This window comes from Silene latifolia, chromosome 2 (assembly GCF_048544455.1).
Source record: "Silene latifolia isolate original U9 population chromosome 2, ASM4854445v1, whole genome shotgun sequence".
NCBI classification, from domain to species: Eukaryota; Viridiplantae; Streptophyta; class Magnoliopsida; order Caryophyllales; family Caryophyllaceae; genus Silene; species Silene latifolia.
Genome location: NC_133527.1, coordinates 31,921,397 through 31,941,459, shown reverse-complemented (window position 1 = coordinate 31,941,459; position 20,063 = coordinate 31,921,397). Strand labels below are relative to the sequence as shown.

At 37.8% G+C, this 20,063-nt stretch overlaps 1 long non-coding RNA gene across 1 annotated transcript; it reads left to right on the top strand.

Annotated features, from left to right (window-relative positions):
* Positions 1-444: 444 nt before the first annotated feature.
* On the top strand, positions 445-2,521 carry LOC141629119 (uncharacterized). Its single transcript, XR_012537231.1, has 2 exons — positions 445-760; positions 1,868-2,521. It is a non-coding gene; the product is annotated as an uncharacterized LOC141629119 (long non-coding RNA).
* Positions 2,522-20,063: the final 17,542 nt, after the last annotated feature.

The following is a 20,063-nucleotide window of genomic DNA, read 5'->3' as shown; positions in this document are numbered from 1 at the left end:
ATACTCCCTTTCTATACAAAACATGCTGGTTATTAAGACATGCGTCAAAGCTAGGGCGCATATTGTCGTATATTTGTTATTTGCATGAATTGTAGTCATCTTGGTTAACCATACTAATTTCGTGTTAAATCAAAGTGTACATTATAGACTTCTAAGTTTATAAATTACTTATACTATATTTAATATGGAGTAAATAATTGTATGTATTTACTTATTTAGTTGGTAAGATGTTTGTACCGTAGTTGATGAGCAAATTAATATCTAAATAATAACTCCTTATTCCTTATTATATTGTGAATATGTTTGCTATATCACAAATTCTCATTTGTGACGGCAATACCTGTCGCAAGCTTGCGACGGGTCAAATACGTACCATATTGTATGAAAAAGGTACCGGGTAGCATGTACTTGTTATAATATAAAATAGGCAAGTTGAGTATATTGGATAGATGTTAGGCGGCTGATTTTGTTGATTGACACCCACTCATTCATTATTTTATCAATTTTCCATTTTCATCAATTTATCTCATAATTTCTCAACTTATGTTTGTTCATCATCTAATTTTGATATTCATTATTTGCTACTTTTACTCAATCAAAGTTGTTAATCATCATCGTAATCTATTTTTCATCCACTTTTCTCTAAAAATACAACTTCCCTTCCATCTTCAACTAATCATCATCTTCATATATTTTTCAGTCAAAAATTGGCATTCTGATGGCAAGGAAGACAAAATGGATACTTTACCCCACTCAAAAGGTATTCTTATTTTTATTATTAACATTATTATTAAAATTTGTACATCAAAATATTACATTTATTGAAAGTATGAAAAAAATCAATACAAAATAAAAATCTTAATTTATTTTGTTTACATTTGTTGAAGGAATAAAAAAATCAATACAAAAAAAAATCTTAGATTATTTGGTCCATCAAATTTGATAGATATCCATTCCTTATTATTCAGATCCACATATAAAAGTATTACATTTGTTGAAGTATGAAAAAAAAATTGAAAAAACTCTTGTTGAAGGTATGAAAACATTTGTCTTTGTGGTTGTCTTTGTTCCATTAAATCTGATTTCTTATTTGTTTTGTGAATGGTAACACTGTTTTGATTGAATGATAACATATTTATTACATTATTTTATGTTGGTGATTAGTGGTTCAAAAATGATAATATATACCTCTAGAATGGTGACATCGTATACTAAAATGATAACATTTATGTGGTAGCATGATACACCGGTGTAATCACATATTTTATTGCAATGCTAAAATAATTAAATTGAATGATATTATATATGTTTTTTTTTTGCCAAAAAGGTATTGATGTTGTAAAATGTAGTACTCAGATGTAAACATATTAGCTTGAAGTGACTACATATTAATTTACTAGTTAAAATAAAGTAGGGACATATTACTCTGTTATACTTAAATAAAATGGTAACATGTAAAACAAAAATGGTGACATATTGAAAGTTCAGAAGATGTTTACTATAACCGGTTAATATGTAATCATATATCATGATAATGTCTGTATATTTGATCCTTTTGTTACTCTGACACCCGTGACAGGTATTGCTTAGTTAGTGTTTTATGATGAATCAATATGTACGTAGTTAATTATCATCTGAATATGTAGGTAATTATCATCTAAACGTGTATAATTCTGAACTTTTTGTTGCCCTGTCAACCTGCCTTCATTGCCTTTGTTGGCTAGTGGATCTCCTGTGATTTGTGATTGTGTTTCTTATCATTTTTATTTATATGTTCCTATTTTGAAGTTAATTCTACTTAATATGTTGGTAACTGCTTCTGAATGTCTACTTTTTTATTCTTTTGTCGTCATGTCAATCTCCACAGATACAAACTACTCAGAATCCCTTGTTGGATTGACTGCGGAGAAGTGGGAACTCATATGGAAGATGTATAAAAAACACTCACGTGCCATAGACTTTAGTATTAGGAAAGCTTATTCCACGTGGGATTGAAAAACACCATAGTTGGATTTTGGAAGCTGATTAATAACATCACCATATGTAGAACCATATTTTGATTTAAATATTTTGCGACGTTAATATTACGTAACCACCTTTGTGGGATATGTAAGCAGTGATATGTAAGCAGAGCGTGTGAAACAATTTAAGTTAGCATAATGCATTTAGTTAGGTGAACATGTTATGTTTACAATTATGTGAATTATGTTTACAGTTTATGCTAGCGTGTAACTACATTCTCAGCTGTTTTTGATTTATGTTCACATCTATATTCAGAATGTTACCGTTCTTTGTTTGGTAACATATGATTCATTAATATAGACATGTTTTTTTTATATGTGAACATGAACATATGGTGTTCCGTTCTTTATATAAATTTATACAAACTTATATTAGTATCATTTTGGGACATGCGGTCAGAACTTGTGTAACAGTTTATGGTACTATAATGCTTTTAGTTTGATAAATATGTAATGTTTAAAACGTGTAATGTTTACAATTATATGAATTATGTTTATGGTTTATGGTAGTGTGTGGTAACATTCCCAATTTCATTCGATTTATGTTCACATTCTTATTGAGAATGTTGTCATCCTTTCTTTGGTAACATATAATGCATTAATATCACTTTTTTGCTAAAAATGTAAACATTATTGATAACAATGTGAACAACATTAACATAATAAATGAATATGTAAACTTTTTCAAACATGTTAACATTATATTTGTAACTAGTTTAGATCTCGCGCAATGAATGCGCGCTATTGATAGAGTTACTAATATCGACCCGTGTAATATATGGATGATATTTATAGAGTTTTACTTTTTAGTGTATTATTTATAGAATTTAAGTTGACAATTCACTTATTTTTCATGTTTTTCTTTAATATTTTTTGATTAGATAAATAAATAAAAATTTAAATCGTAAGAAGTAATAAAATTAGTGTTTTTTTAATTTTTCTTTTTGTTTTTTTACCGAGAAATTAATGATGTTAATTTAAAAATATTTTTATCATAAAAATTCAATGAATTTTAACAAATATTTACTAATACCATATTTTTAACCGCATCTTCTTTTCATAATAAGCTAACAAAGTTTTATCAATAGGTTCTGTAAAAAAAAAAATTTCGTATCCTAAAAAGATCGGAGATAAATTTGTGAAGAATATGAAATATTAAATGTTATAAATATTTAAATACAAAAGATTATATCCATTTTTAACTTATTATGTCCACACTTATAGTATATGCTAAAAATACCAAGCACTATTCTAGGAAATATGTTTTAGGCGGGAAAAGTTGGAGTTTCGCCTATTCATTTAGTAAATAGGGGATTAGCAATATAAAAGCCCTCTATGTTCACTTTTTTGAATTACCATAAATAGTTTGCTAACATAATAAATGAATATCCTGGGATGTAGCAAATTACTCCCATAACTTATGAACTATGTGCAAATCAGCCCCTTAAGTTTCACATGTAGGAAATTAGCCCCATAACTTCCAAAAAATGTGCAATTAAGCACAAATCAATTTTTTACCATTTTTTTTAACTAAAACTTTTTATTTTCTATTATAAATATATTTCTTAAATAATTAGTTATAATATTTACATATTCAATGAAAAAGCGAACCAATTTTAGTATAAACAAATATTTGGTCATATAACTTTTCATTATAACATCATTAACAATTCTCATATTAGCAACATTTTCGCCAAAATAAATAAATAAAAATCATATGAACATGTTTTTTAATAATCAAGAATTTTAGTATTAAAATCTAATCAATAATTTTGATTTTCATTAACAGTAAAATAATTGTTTAGAAAATTTTATTCTTAAAAATAAGACATGTGGTTAATTGCACATTAAAAGAAAGTTATGAAGTTAATTTGCTACATTTATAAGTTAAGAAGTTTGATTTCACATAGTATCAAACTTATGGGGGTGATTTGCTATATTTCCCAATGAATATGTGATTAATGTGAACGATGGAGATGTTGCTATTCTTGAACAATATGTTAGCTGTGACACCCTCATTCATTGCGGAAAAGTAAACACGTAATTCTAGATAAAAACTGCATGGATATGTTTGTAGTAGGTTCATTTGGGTGAAAACCTGTAATTTTTAAAACCTGAACCTGTTATAAAAATATCCAAATGGGAAGGTGTCAAACATGCAAGGTCTAAAGTAAATCTCATAAATAAAACATCGCTAAAGTCGCGAAACAAAGTTATACAACCCAAATATGAAAAAGGGAGACATATGTCCCTAAAAGTATATGACATAAAAAGTGTTTAAGGGTCACAATAAAATAAAGCCAATCTAGGTCCCAAGGTTACTTTGCTCGCTAGCTCGTCCATGTACCCCATATATGCATCACCTACCTGTCAATTGCATTTTATACAAATACGAAAGCCACAGTCAGTGGGGAGTAACTCCGAGTCATCCCAGCCACGAAATGTCATAGTTAATATAACATGTAAACATAAGATTATGAATATGAATAACACATAGCCTTAGCATATAGATGCTAGACAATGATGCTTATCATGTGAACAACAATATAACAACACATAGTCCTAGCATGTGAATACTAGACCGACTCATACTACACTATCATGTGAATTACATAACATCCAGGAATCCAAACTCTATCAACCATAGCCGGCTTGCATCTCACCTTCTATGATTCATAGAATCATCAAACAAGAAAGGACAATATATCTAGAGACATGCATAAGTTCTTAGGACAGTCAATAGTCACTCTGTAACTCGAGTCTATACCACGAGGTAAGGTAAACACCCTAGTCCTAAACCTGCGCAGACCTAGCGACATGCGGAAAACTACCGCATCCAAGACCCATGATAACAACACATGAGTACCCCTAAGGAATCCACCAAAGGGTTGGCTAGTACTTAAGCTGACCACATACTTCTAAGAGTACGTCAGGAGGTCATGCCCTAACTTGGATATAAACCCACCAAGCTAAGACACAAAGGCTATTAAGCGGTGAACATATACTCGTCAAAGACTATAATGGCCTATCTATGACGAAGGCCGAAATACTCACCTAGGACCTAGTCCCAGCTTGAATACTTTAGCCCATGCCACACAAGATAAGTGGGACACCCAACTAACCATAAGAGGGGCAAAGAGGACTAGTCCAAACTTGCAGACACAAATGATCATACACACCCTAGTATATGAAAGGTTACGCAAGAGCATATTCAGCTGACAATCCAACAATATCTCCAATATCAACAATAATCCAAATTCCAGCTAACCAACAGTACCATAATCCATGAGAAGAAGCTAATACGGAAAAGAGGCAACAAGACTCAAGCATAAGGCATCCAAAGCATCCCAAAGCATCCAACAACCAACATGTGAAATGATAATTACAAATATCAAGGCATAACATAAAACATCCAATAGCAACCAATCTCACCTCAAAGACAAACCCTCGACCCGAGTCCTGCGACGGGTCATCGGTCAAATCGAGGCTGACCGGTTTAAACCTAGTTTGACCAAACTCGTTCGGTCAATCTTGCCCAGCTCAAAGTCTTGGCTTACTTTGGCCCAAATCACAAAGTTCATCACAATATCATTCTCATGCCATTTCCAATTTCTATCATGTGAACACTATCAACATAAAGAAAATATTCCAACTTACAAAATATCTAATTCCACAAGATTCTCGCATAATAAAATAGCATAAATAACCGTCTCACACAAGGGCAAACTTTTCTATAAATTTTAATCGATAAAACGACGCCATTTACTCATACGGACTCCGAATTGAGTGATTCAAGTGGCAAAACCACCTAATTTTTCGATGCCGTTCAATCTGTCATATTTTTGGAAACATTGGAAACCGTCTCGGTCTGGTAATGACGCGTTCCAGCCAAAACACGGACTTGTCACAACACATAATTCCTCATCCAAACTTCTTCCAAACAGTAATATACAAATGGGTAACATAAATTAAACATAAGTATACTCATCTTACTCCATTCATTCATTTATCAACGAGATTGTCAACAAAAACAAACAACAACAAACGACAATAAACAACAACAAACAACAAATACAACTACTAATGTGACATTAATTCGTCGAGTGACTCGGAATAGTTACCTTAAGCTAGAAAAAGAGAACAATAACACTTGAGATAGAGCCCTAGAAACCGAAATCACTCATCATCTTCTACAATATATGAGTCCCCTAACTCATCTTCAAAATCTTCACCTATACAAACAATAAAAACATGTTAATTAGCCTTAACTCGAAACCCTAGAAAAATGTGTCTTAAACAAAATTGGGGTAAATGAAAATAGAGTTTACTATTAGATGGGAAATGAAGAGAGGATTCCGAATATATAATTTTTATGCAAATTGGTGGAGAAATGAAGGGTTTATGGTGGTTTTAGGGATTGTAAGGAGGTTATTTTGATAGGTTTTTTGTGTTTGAGAGAAGGAGGAGATAGATTGAGAATGGAGGAAATGAAGATTGAAAGAGGGGACAAATGGAGGGGGTTGGTCGATCCAAATGGCAAGGGGAGGGTTGTAATACCCGCCCTTTTAGAGACCCTTTGACTGACCTTGGGAGCGGGAGTAGTCTTAGAATTGCGTGCCAAAACCATCTTGGGTTGCGTGTTATGAGTGATACTCAATAGAGTAGAGGCTACTCGATCGAGTAGCTGGGTTACTCGATCGAGTAAGGGGCCACTCGATCGAGTATGTTGGGTACTCGATTGAGTACCGAGTTTTCAGCGAGGGTTTTATATCGCGTTTTGTTAAATCCGCATATCACTTCCGCCACTTTCCTCCTATCCTTCAGTCGCCTCTTTCCCTTCCCTTCACCACAAAACCTCCATGGAAGCCTTTTTGAAGATCCTTGTGCCTTAGAAGAGCGTCACTTGAGTCGGGTAGCGGTCTTTTGCTGAGTTTCTCCCTATAGGTATGTCATAATCATCATCCGTGTCCTTGTTCTTTACAGTTAGGGCTTGCTTGATAGTAATAGATATTTGTATTGTGGTTATAGGCTTTACTTAATTGCTGGATATCTTGTATGTCGGCATGGATTGGTTGCAGTTGCTTAAAGGTAGGTTCGCCTACTCAGTTTCTGTAGATGGTCTAGTGTGTCGGTCGTTGTGGTTGTATTGTGATTGCTTAGTATCGTAATTGTATTGTGACGGCTGTGGTTGTTGTCTCTGGTTCTCGAGATGCGTTCTCGGCTGAGTAGGGTCACTTGCGGGAGTGGCTTCACGCCCTAGTTTCGCCCTCCGTGGAACCCGCCACGGGAGGGGATGTGCACATTAATGGACAGGGTTATCGCTCGATATGATGAGCGGGGCTTAGGTGGGAATGGCTGCGGTCCCCCACTGGCAGGGCTGGTCCAGTGGACAGTCAGTGACAGAGTTGGTTGGGTTATCGTGATTGTGTTTGAGATTGATAGCATTGTATTGTGTTGATAACTGTAGTTGCGGTTGTCGTATCTTATCTCAGTACTGACCTTGTGTGGTTGTTTGTTTGTTATGTGTCTGTCGTGATCCCTTATGGTGAGCAGTCGGTCTTAGCAGGTGTTGATGTTGTTGATAGCTGGAGTCCGGGCAGGGATGCGTCTTCACGAGAATTGATAGCTATAGCGAGTAGTCTTTGAGTTGTATCTTTCATATCGTTTGTTGGTTTAAATCGCTTGTAATATAACATAATAGTTCTTTTATCGACATTTGATTATTACTATCCTCGGGCAACCGAGATGGTAACGCCCTTATATGCTAAGGAAGGCCTAGTTAAGGCTCCTCTGAATATGGGGGTGTTACAAAGTGGTATCAGAGAGACGATTTTGGAACCTGTAACAAATGAAAATAATGAACGTAGTGAGTCTAATAAAATGAACCTGGTGTATGTGTAATGGGAGCCCCAGCTGATGCTAGGTTTTGGGTGAGTAGGCGCCCTCATTTCAAAATTTTGGCCCCATGATGCTTAAGCTAGTCACAGGGTACGGGAATGTGGAGTCCGTGTATATATGTGTGACGTGTATGCTAATTGTGTCGGAGCTACCTGTAGTTGAGCCTTAGTTAGTGTTAATAAGGATGTAATAGCTGTATTTGGGCCGTGTTTAGTGAAGTGTTGGCATGATTAGTGAGCTTGTGTGATGATTTTGAGATACGTGACAAAAGTCTAGTCGATAGAAATGAGTGGGAATGTGAATGGGTGTGCTATAATAGAAGGATGAACATGTTGGTGTTTGCTGTAAGTTGATGGTGACGGTAGTCATGTACGAGTTTATAAACCCTACCGTGAGTACGATGATGATAGTTATAGAATTGTTGAGTTATAATTTGAACCATAGCATATAGTAATGCGTTCATACCTTGTTTATAGGTTGAAATTTTCCGCTGCGTAATAATTGATTTGTGTAAGATGATTTGCTTATGATTGAATATAGAACATGATAGATTAATATGTTAGGAGGATATGCAAATATATGTTATATGAAGGAATGAATTAATGTTAATTATATGTTTCATGTTATTGTGAACGCGAGTTTGGTAGCGATGTGTTAAGGCGAGTTTTAAGTGTAATATGATGACGTAATTATGTTTATGAGTGACTCGGTAGCAGGTAAACCGAGTTGGGTAGTTGTGTAGCGTAAGGTGACATACACCTTATTTGTCGAGACGATGCTTAATGCTTGAGTATTAATAGTAAAGCGAGAATGAGCGTGACAATTTGTGACGAATTCCGAACTTAGTTTGGAATCGACACGCGGTGTTGTTTTGCAGGTATTTTCGATTTACTTTGTACTTCTGACCGAGTACTTAACTATACTTGACCGAGTGCGAGTTTTTACTAGACCGAGTAGACCTCACTCGATCTAGTTAGGAAGCTACGACGTCGGGATGTGGAAAAGTTTCTGCAGATACTCGACGAAATAGCTCCTACTCGATCGAGTAGGGTGGTACTCGATCGAGTACCCTAGACACTCGATCGAGTAGGTTACTGTACAGAGAATCCTACGGGTTTCTTAAAACCCCTATTCTTTCTATTTCTTCTCATTCTTCTTCTATATTTCGAAAATCTAAGCCTATATTCCTCTCAAAATCTCTCATACTCTTGGGTGAGTGGTGATTCTTAGGGTTGATTTCTTTGCTTAATTTCGTTTCCTTACATTGCTACTCAATCAAGGTATGCTTTTCTCCCTAATTTACATGGTTTATTGATTTGAATGTGTTAGAATGGTGAAACAATCCGAAATTTTCGATTCACATGGGTAGATTATTGCTTTTAATAGTTGAAATATGGTTCACATGCCTTATTTCCATGTTTGTTTGTGATTAATTGCTGTAAATTAGACTAGAAATTGCAAAATTTGAAACCGAAATTTCTAGGGTTTACAAAATTGAAATCGATTTTTGATTGATTCACATTGATTAAATGATGGAATTGAGTCCTATGCATTGTTTATATCATGTTGAAGGATGGATTTCGATGATTTTCACCTTAGAAAGTTGCCTTAAAACTCCGTCTTAAAAGTGCCTCAAATGGAAATTCGTGATTTATAATTGGAATTTGGTTTTGTGTATGACTGTTTAAGTGTAGTTGGGTAGTTGTGTAGCGTAAGGTGACATACACCTTATTTGACGAGACGATGCTTAATGCTTGAGTATTAATAGTAATGCGAGAATGAGCGTGACAATTTGTGACGAATTCCGAACTTAGTTTGGAATCGACACGCGGTGTTGTTTTGCAGGTATTTTCGATTTACTTTGTACTTCCGACCGAGTACTTAACTATACTTGACCGAGTGCGAGTGTTTACTAGACCGAGTAGACCTCACTCGATCTAGTTAGGAAGCTACGACGTCGGGATGTGGAAACGTTTCTGCAGATACTCGACGAAATAGCTCCTACTCGATCGAGTAGGGTGGTACTCGATCGAGTACCCTAGACACTCGATCGAGTAGTTTACTGTACAGAGAATCCTACGGGTTTCTTAAAACCCCTATTCTTTCTATTTCTTCTCATTCTTCTTCTATATTTCGAAAATCTAAGCCTATATTCCTCTCAAAATCTCTCATACTCTTGGGTTAGTGGTGTTTCTTGTGGTTGATTTCTTTGCTTAATTTCGTTTCCTTACTTTGCTACTCAATCAAGGTATGCTTTTCTGCCTAATTTACATGGTTTTTTGATTTGAATGTGTTAGAATGGTGAAACAATCCAAAATTTTTGATTCACATGGGTAGATTATTGATTTTAATAGTTGAAATATGATTCACATGCCTTCTTTCCATGTTTGTTTGTGATTAATTGCGGTAAATTAGACTAGAAATTGCAAAATTTGAAACCGAAATTTCTAGGATTTATAAAATTGAAATCTATTTTTGATTGATTCACATTGATTAGATGATGGAATTGAGTCCTATGCATTGTTTATATCATGTTGAAGGATGGATTTCGATGATTTTCACCTTAGAAAGTTGCCTTAAAACTCCGTCTTAAAAGTGCCTCAAATGGAAATTCGTGATTTATAATTGGAATTTGGTTTTGTGTATGACTGTTTAAGTGTAAGTTGAACTTCAATATGATTGTAGTGATGATAATTGATGAAAATATGCCAAAATTGTTACAGCTGGAAAGACCGTCTGAAAAATTTAATTAAGTTGTTGTTTCTAATATGAAAGATGATGATGATATGTTCTAAGTTAGTTTTCATGAGTTAGTAAGAATGCCTCACATGTGATTAGGATGTGTATGGAACAACCTTAGAATCATGCTAGGATATCCGAATTTGTTGAGCATGTGCAATCACCATGATAATTTTTTTTCACAACTATGGCTTATGGGTAGTAGTAAACTGAGTTTATATATCAAATTTGGGAGACTGCTGGTGAATGTGTGTACCTAGTTGAGTATTCAAAGTTAATGGCATGAATTATGTGCTTCACATGTTGAATTTGTTGGTGAATTTGAGTGCCTAACTGAGTATGTAAAGTCCAAATTACATGAAGTATATGCTTTACGTGTTTATGCAAGTTGCTTAAGTCATATGCTGAAACAGATGCCGAGACTGAACATAGGAACTCATCAAAGTAAACGGGGGAGGGGTAATCCGACTGAGGTTGGGGAAGGGAGTGGACTGTGGTACTGCGCTTCCGAGTACCTGTTGTTGTTTTTTTTGATTTCAAACAGCGAGAGCGTTTTGTAGCTTTACAAAAACGCAAGATGAGACCAACGAGGTGTATAGATACTACACTGTTGGAGGAATTGGAGATAGAGACGGATGTCCGTCACATATTTGAGACTTTGGGCCTTATGAGTTTGTATAGGCTGAGGAAACATTCTTATCCTTTTCTTACCTTGGAGTTTATGAGCTCCTTTATTTATGACCCCGCTGCCCAGACCGTTGAGTTTCGGTTGATGAACACTAGTTTCTTTCTTTCTATGGACCAATTTGCTTCTCACCTTAGGTTGGCCAAGCCTCCCAAGGACTCCATCACTGATATCCCTGCTGAGTGCGATGTCTGCCGCCTAATGCCTTGTCTGACCGGCAAACCAGCTCCCACCTCAAGTAACATGCTGATTAATGATGTTCAGCATGTCACATTGAGGATCTTTCTTCGTTCCCTCTCGAACCTCCTATATGATCGACCGGATATCAGTAAGCTGAACAACCATGAGGTATTACTTCTGATGTCTTACTTGAACCCGGAGCGGACCAGGAAAGTGGTCTTTAATGCTCCTTCGATGGTTTGTGCTGCCCTTGCCTTGATGGCTACTGCCTCTTCCCGATACTTGAGTTGTGGCGCCATCGCCACTCGGTTAGCTGAAAAGCTAACCTCTTTCGAAGCTTCTTCGGAGTACGTGCCTCTAGCTACCCCAGTGCCCACTATGGACCGCGACTACTATCTCGACCTGAAATGGTTGAGGACCTTGGCTGACGGTAGCCTAGCTTGGAGGGTGTGGGGCATGAGTTGGATGAAAATTCCAGCTCATGAGCACCTCCCACCGACGGAGCCCTTAGAGCCGGCGGTAGTGACTGTGGACTCCGATGATGAGGAGGAGGAGGAGGAGGATGTTGATAGACCCCGCCAGCTGCAGACATACCTCATCGACGACACGATTCTCGAGGTAATGCCAGAGCCGAAGAAGGGCGAGAATGCGTCGGTTGTGGTAGTGGAGAGACCTAGGTTGGGGAGAGGACCCCGTCGAGTGAGGGAGAGGACCTCGGAGACTAGGCCACGGCCGGTGGCACCACAACAGCAGCAGCATCCTTTTTCGTGCTACCCTTACCTCGACACCCCGGAGACGCGATCCAGCTACTTGGCGGAGAGAGTGTCATGTACCTTGACACTCCGGAACATGCACGAGATGACGTACCCTCAGGGGATAGGGACCGAGGGACCGCATCCGGTTTGGTGGAGTGGAGTTGGGGACTACACAGGGGTTTTCCATTCCTACGGGGTGGATCAGTCGACGTGGGGGACACCTCAGTCCTTTGCCTACGGTGTCTTGACCCCATGGTACGTGAGCCCGGGATCCGAAGCAGGAGTGGATGCAGGGATTGGGTCATCGGGAGCAGGTACTTATGGCGGTGGTGGTGATGATGAGGTGATGGTTGAGCAGCAGCAGGAGGAGTGATACTCCTTGTACTTATCTTTGTTGATGGTAGTTGGTTTTAGATGTTGGTAGTGTTGTTAGACTTTAGTAGTTGTTTTCGTTGAGACTTAGTTTTGGACTTGTATTGTTGGCCATAAGGCCGGATTTGAAACTTTGACCTTATTGCAGGATGTTGGGAGTCGGGGAGTCATCCCGACTCGATTTACATGACGGCTATGTACATGTATATTGGTTTATGAGGAGTTTTATAGGCACTTTGGCCTGTAGGTACTCAACAGAGTACCCCGTACTCTATCGAGTAGCTGCAGGCATGTATGAAGTAAATCATTCTGATCTGTGGGCTACTCGATCGAGTAGCAAAGACACTCGATCGAGTAGCATGGCACTCGATCGAGTACCGCTACATACTCGATCGAGTAGCACTGTTACAGGAGGTTTTCGAAAATTAAAAATGTTCAATTGTTTTATAATTGCAAGTTTGATGTTTAATGTAGTTATTAGTGCGTAGTAACACCTATGAACCGTTAATTTTATATGTTGGAAGTCAAGTTTAGGTTTTATATGCATATTTATAACAACTAGTGAGGTGGTGACGGTTTCTTGTTGTTTTAATATTACATATGCCATTTTACCATTCATCCATTGAAGTTACATCTCCTCGTACGTTTGTGCATACGACACTAACGTGCTTTATCGACGGCTGCAAGTTATCCCGGTGGTTTGTATACGATTTATAATTTAACGAGTATATGCTTAACGAGTAATGTCCATAATAAATAATATGTTTCTAATACACGTTATGAATCAAGTAATAAGTAAAATGTGTTGTAATTTTGGTGGTGAACTTCGGGGACGAAGTTCCTTTTAGAGGGGAAGAGTAATGTCGCAAAATAAAAAGACTGAATTTGAAGTTATGTGGTTATACGTTTACAATGTTTTGTTGTGTTATGTTGTTACTCGTTACAATGTTTTGTTGTCGTTGTAGTACTTTGGTCACATTGCTTATATGAAGTGTAAGTGGTTACTTTAGTTCATTGATAGTATGTTGTAAAGGACCGTCATGAAGAGCTAGTTGTGGCACGATGTGTCGTAATAGAATGAATTAGTGAGTAACACTGTGGTGTTAGTTGTGCAGTATGAGGTTGATATGAGATACGTTTTGGGTTGATAGTTGTTATCATATGATGAGTGATGGTCGTTTGTGTTGGCTCGTATGGCAAGGTCGATGTTTGATATATAATAGTTGTTCAAATTGATGCATACATATAGAGTGACAATTGACGGTGATAATGTTTGCATGATAGTTGTAAGAGTCGATAGGTATAGAGCGTAGACGGTGATGACGATGACATGAGGGGGACGGTATTTCCAGGGAGCAAGGATTTGAGTAGGAAGTTTGGTGATGTCTGTTTTTCCGTGTCTTGTGCGTGAGATAGGTGAGTTGAACTTCGGGACGAAGTTCTTTTAAGGGGGGAAGACTGTAATACCCGCCCTTTTAGAGACCCTTTGACCAGCGTTGACTGACCTTGGGAGCGGGAGTAGTCTTAGAATTGCGTGCCAAAACCATCTTGGGTTGCGTGTTATGAGTGGTACTCGATAGAGTAGAGGCTACTCGATCGAGTAGCTGGGTTACTCGATCGAGTAGGGGGCCACTCGATCGAGTATGTTGGGTACTCGATCGAGTACCGAGTTTTCAGCGAGGGTTTTATATCGCGTTTTGTTAAATCCGCATATCACTTCCGCCACTTTCCTCCTATCCTTCAGTCGCCTCTTTCCCTTCCCTTCACCACAAAACCTCCATGGAAGCCTTTTTGAAGATCCTTGTGCCTTAGGAGAGCGTCACTTGAGTCGGGTAGCGGTCTTTTGCTGAGTTTCTCCCTATAGGTATGTCATAATCATCATCCGTGTCCTTGTTCTTTATAGTTAGGGCTTGATTGATAGTAATAGATATTTGTATTGTGGTTATAGACTTTGCTTGATTGTTGGATATGTTGTATGTCGGCATGGATTGGTTACAGTTGCTTAAAGGTAGGTTCGCCTACTCAGTTTCTGTAGATGGTCTAGTGTGTCGGTCCTTGTGGTTGTATTGTGATTGCTTAGTATCGTAATTGTATTGTGACGGCTGTGATTGTGATTGTGGTTGTTGTCTCTGGTTCTCGAGATGCGTTCTCGGCTGAGTGGGGTCACTTGCGGGAGTGGCTTCACGCCCTAGTTTCGCCCTCCGTGGAACCCGCCACGGGAGGGGATGTGCACATTAATGAACAGGGTTATCGCTCGATATGATGAGCGGGGCTTAGGTGGGAACGGCTGCGGTCCCCCACTGGCAGGGCTGGTCTAGTGGACAGTCAGTGACAAAGTTGGTTGGGTTATCGTGATTGTGTTTGAGATTGATAGCATTGTATTGTGTTGATAATTGTAGTTGCGGTTGTCGTATCTTATCTAAGTACTGACCTTGTGTGGTTGTTTGTTTGTTATGTGTCTGCCGTGATCCCTTATGGTGAGCAGTCGGTCTTAGCAGGTGTTGATGTTGTTGATAGCTAGAGTCCGGGCAGGGATGAGTCTTCACGAGAATTGATATCTATAGCGAGTAGTCTTTGAGTTATATCTTTCATATCGTTTGTTGGTTTAAATCGCTTGTAATATAACATAATAGTTCTTTTATCGACATTTGATTATTACTATCCTCGGGCAACCGAGATGGTAACACCCTTATATGCTAAGGAAGGCCTAGTTAAGGCTCCTCTGAATATGGGGGTGTTACAAGGGTGGTCAATTGTTTACGTTTTGGGTTCGCTTCGACGGTAATTAGAGATATTCGTCGAACACGATTTCCGAGAATATTAAAGTTCTTAAATACGATTTTACTAAAATATTAAGTACTCATATGCCCAATATCCAAACTCGTTTACTCAATGACCGTTAGAAATGGGAAAATCCCAATTTTACGACTTTTATCCGAAATCTATTTTATCAAAGGGAAAGGTTTAAATATAGTTTAAATCACTTTTAAACATTTCTAAACTATCAAAAATAATTACATTTCTTCAAAATAAAATAAGATTATATTTTATCAAATAAATTTTATTTCAAATAAATTAATATTAGATTAAAATAGCTTAAAATATTACTTTTAAAATATAATAAAGGTCTTCAAATTTACGGGGTGTTACAATCATCCCTCCTTTTAAGAAGTTTCGTCCCTGAAACTTTGAAGAAGGAACATTGTATATATGTAGGTCTATCTCTTTAAAATCAAGTAAACAAAATCTTCAAAATATGAACGTATGAAATATAAGTGTCTTTTCAATGGAACGGAACATCCTCGTCGGCCGTTCAAGAACATCAACATTCCAAATCAAAGACATAAGAATATATATTTTTACACCAACAAATGAGAAAACCAATTATCGGACGTCTCCAATAACGAGCTTTACCACTCATTGACGTTAAAACCAGTGGGAAAACATTAAAACATTTTCAAAAATCTTTAGTTCGAAACTCTATAAAAAGGATAATGACTCCACTAATCATGACTAAACTCTAACTACGGCTCTTATACAACTAAGCAATGGCTAATAACGCGGAGAATAATCCAGGGAAGGAGAGGAACACTCGAAAGGATAGCTAAAACTCACAAGGATTAGATAAAGGAACGGAAAGTACCTCATGAGAAGAGTTCGAGATATTTAGCTAATATAGAAGATTCAGGCTCCCAAGTTTTTTCTTCGATATTTCCATAACGCCAAAGGATACGAACTAGGGGCACCACTTTGTTTCTAAGTTGCTTGTTTGCCCTTTCGAGGATTCGGATCGGCCTTTCTTCCAAAGCCAAGTTAGGTTCCAAATCTGGGATTTCTTCTTGAATAACATGGCTCGGATCACTAATGTACTTCCTCAACTGAGATACATGGAAGACATTATGAACCTTGCTCAAATTCGGGGGCAAGTCTAAACGGTAAGCAACGGGACCAATCTTCTCAAGCACATGGAAAGGTCCAATGTATTTGGGACTCATCTTTCCTTTCACACCAAAACATTTCACCCCTTTCATAGGTGACACCTTAAGGAATACTCGATCATCAACCTCAAAGGCAAATGGTCGACGACGGACATCGGCATAAGATTTCTGTCGGTCTTGAGCGGTTTTCATACGCTCTCGAATGATCTGAACCTGATTGATGGTCTCAGTCACCAAATCGGGTCCCAACACATGAGCGTCTTGGACTTGATCCCAACAGATCGGACTACAGCATTTCCTACCATACAAAGCTTTATAAGGTGACATCTTGATAGAAGTATGATAGCTATTGTTATAGGAGAATTCAACAAGAGGTAAGCACTTCTCCCAGGAAGTGTGGAAGTCTAAAGCACAAGCACGGAGGAGGTCCTCTAAAGTTTGGATAGTCCTCTCAGTCTGTCCATCTGTAGCGGTATGAAAAGCGGTACTCATCAGTAGCTTACTACCCATGAATTCTTGCAAAGCAGTCAAGAAACGGGAACAGAATCTCGGGTCACCATCTGATACTATATCCTTAGGCACTCCATGGTAGCGTACTATCTCCTTCACGTAGGCACCAGCTAGGACATCTAATCTCCATGTCTCCTTGATAGGTATAAACCAAGCACATTTGGTCAATCGATCTACAACCACCCAAACCGCATCTTTTCTGCTAGCAGTCTTAGTAAAGCCATCACAAAGTCCATGGAGATGGACTCCCATTTCCAAAGGGGAACATCCAAAGGTTGCAGCAAACCCCCGGGTTTCTGATGCTCAATCTTCACTTTCTGACAGCTAAGACACTTGCTAACATACTGTAGGACATCAATCTTCATCCTAGGCCACCAAAACTGTAATCTCAAGTCTTTATACATCTTGTCACCACCAGGATGAATAGAGTAAGGAGAAAGGTGAGCTTCATCAAGGATCTTCTTCCTCAACTCGGCTACTCTCGGAACATACATCCTACCTTGGTAACGAAGGTATCCATCACTATCCACCACACAATCCTTAGCTTGCCCAAGTTGGATTTTTGCTTGAATGGACTTGAAAGTAGCATACTCAGGTAGGCAAGTACGGATCTCATGGTAAAAGTCGAGTTCTGCACTAAAGGCACTAAGATAGTCAAAGCCCTTCCCAATAAGGCTTATCCCTAACTTTTGAAATTCCGTGGTAAGTTCATCAGGTAACACACAGATAGTGCTCAAAGAGTGACTAGTCTTCCTACTCAAAGCATCGGCCACCACATTTGCTTTCCCTTCATGATAAATCAACTCAGCATCATAATCATTCACCAACTCTAGCCATCTTCTTTGCCTCATATTCAATTCTTTCTGGGTAAAGATACACCTCAAACTCTTATGATCGGTATAAATGCGGCAATGAACTCCAATAAGGTAATGCCTCCATGTCTTCAAGGCATGTACCACGGAGGCTAATTCAAGGTCATGAGTCGGGTAGTTCACCTCGTGAACCCTCAGTTGTCTAGAAGCATAAGCAATAACCCTTCGGTTTTGCATCAAGACACAACCCAGGCCATGCTTTGAAGCATCACAATAAACATCGTAGTCCACACTGCATCCTCAGGTAAGGTCAACAAGGATGTCAAAGATAGAGTTTTTATAGGTCACTAGCATCAAACTTAAGGGAGGAGCAAGATGAAGCGAGGGGAGGAGATATGAACGGTAACACTCATGGTCAAAGAATAAGGGAATTAGACAAGAAGGAAACGCCAAGTACTCGAATCCCAAATTACAACATCAGCCTAAACGGTTCCGAAAACTTCCCAACAACCAAACTTATGACCAAAACACTCCCAAGGATTTCCTCAAAACACTCACGTTACTTCATCCTAAGCAATTCCGTGAAACAAGGTACTCCACTATAAGTGTGATCTCATCACTCCAAATCCTCAAACATCCACAAAAAACTCCCACAAGATCAAGGTCAGGGTTTCCAACAAAGCTACACTCATATCCAACTAGTGTCAACCATGGGTTTCTCAAAATGATAAAATCCTCAATCAAGGGTCCTAATTCCAATCTCTAAATTCCCACATTCTAACACCACAAATTAAGACTATGTCCTTCAACTTAACAATTGGCGTCAACCATACCATTATCCTTTCTAGTTACTAAAACAAGTGCTAAGTTTTCCCAACAATGTAGCTTAGTCTCACTCTCATTCCATACCTCAAGTAGTAATTAAGATCACTCACTTAGACCAACTAATAATCCCAAAATTAGTATTTCTCATATGGTAACATATACCTTATAAAACCCTCATATCCAAAGTGATTACGAAAGCCAATCGTAAATTCAACTTACTTACTCTCTCAATCTTACACCTTCGATTCCACCACTCAATTCCATCTAAGTCTTTCCAACATCACAACATCTTAAAACCAGGGTTATGGGTTAACCACAAACAATCTCCTCAAAAGTCGAATTTTCTAAACCAAGGTCGACGTTCCTCAAAAGGAAGAGTACTATCAAAAAGGCGTTAAGGTAGGACAAGCAAGGAACAAAGGACAAGTTAGGAGGGTACAAGAGTAACTTTCAAGGAAAGAGAAAAGAGAGTTTAGAAGGAGAATAAGCACCAAGAGATAAAGGAATAAGACAAGGTACACAAAGAATGAGAAACATCTTCGAGGAAGCAGAAGCATTCTTCAAAGGTAAACAAATCTTCAGTCTTCGGCAATAGGCATCAAATCTTGATCTTCACGTTGGTAGGTTTACGGTTATTGATACAAGGCACAACAAATATTACATGGCAATCAGCAAACATGTTAGAACCTAACAAAGAGCAATCACAAAGAGACTACAACATAAGGTCCTAAGTCTACCTATCCTACCCATCTCTCAAGTTTATTATTTTAAGGTCAAGTTATTTATATTGGGGGTGCACAAACGTGCGTCGGGAGCAAATATGCTCGGATACCAACTGTGACACCCTCATTCATTGCGGAAAAGTAAACACATAATTCTAGATAAAAACTGCATGGATATGTTTGTAATAGGTTCATTTGGGTGAAAACCTGTAATTTTTAAAACCTGAACCTGTTATAAAAATATCCAAATGGGAATGTGTCAAACATGCAAGGTCTAAAGTAAATCTCATAAATAAAACATCGCTAAAGTCGCGAAACAAAGTTATACAACCCAAATATGAAAAAGGGAGACATATGTCCCTAAAAGTATATGACATAAAAAGTGTTTAAGGGTCACAATAAAATAAAGACAATCTAGGTCCCAAGGTTACTTTGCTCGCTAGCTCGTCCATGTACCCCATATATGCATCACCTACCTCTCAATCGCATTTTATACAAATACGAAAGCTACAGTCAGTGGGGAGTAACTTCGAGTCCTCCCAGCCACGAAATGTCATAATTAATATAACATGTAAACATAAGATTATGAATATGAATAACACATAG